Below are 1,023 nucleotides of genomic sequence, written 5' to 3' on the forward strand. Positions count from 1 at the left end.
AATCAAATAATTATGCAATAATAATAAATATTGATCAAATTTAAAAATTATAAAAATTAAATACATATTAAATCCAACTAAAATAACTATTGTCATATATAATGATAGAAACATACAATTATTTTTCACTTGAGTAGTACTGGTCCATTTCTCATGCACTTTGGTTGAACAAAAATTATATGACAGTAGTTGATGGCATACATATATAAATTGAAATGTTTTAAAACGTGTAATATAATATAAAAACAAGTCAATTCTCCCCTAATTGTATGTTTAATAGAAGTTTATTTCATGGATAACTTTGACCTTCCTCTCCATCTTACATAATCCATTTCATTCTCTCACTCCAAATTATACTAATTTTGATGGCACAGTATATATCTTCTGTTTTATAATTTATTAGGGATCAATATTTTTAGTGAAATAATAGAAAATTCATTAATATTATTATTGAATTTTAATATAAGATGAATAAAAAATATTAATTATTTAATAATTTTTATTATCATCTACTACTCTTACATACAGTTTCATAATTTTGGACAAATGTCCTGGTAAATATATTTTTATGAATAAATAATATATGTTTTTCTAATCGATCATCCTCTTAAGAAAACAGAAGAAAATATAGATAACAATTCTGTTTTTTGGTTTTCGTTTTGTAGCAGTCCTCTAGCGAAAAGCACAGTAGGCACAAAAAAGGCAAGCTTATCAATTGGTCAACTAGTCCAATTAAGTAATCGCTATAGATGCATGCATATAACAGCCGAAATCCAAGGCACCTAACATCGTCTCTATCTTTCTATGTCACTATATGTATAAAGAATTAACCTTATTAATAATCTAAAATTTCAATTTATGCAATGTGGAAATTAATAGGATAGCTCAGTAATTCGTTTAAATAAGTGTTTGAGAATTTAAATTTTATTTTATGTAAGTAGCAATTTATTAATCTATAACAAATTTTTAAATGAAATTTAGATTTACAGTGAAATAGTTTTTGACTTATCAAATTAAAAAATA

The sequence above is a fragment of the Arachis ipaensis genome, chromosome B06 (genome assembly GCF_000816755.2).
Source record: "Arachis ipaensis cultivar K30076 chromosome B06, Araip1.1, whole genome shotgun sequence".
NCBI lineage: Eukaryota > Viridiplantae > Streptophyta > Magnoliopsida > Fabales > Fabaceae > Arachis > Arachis ipaensis.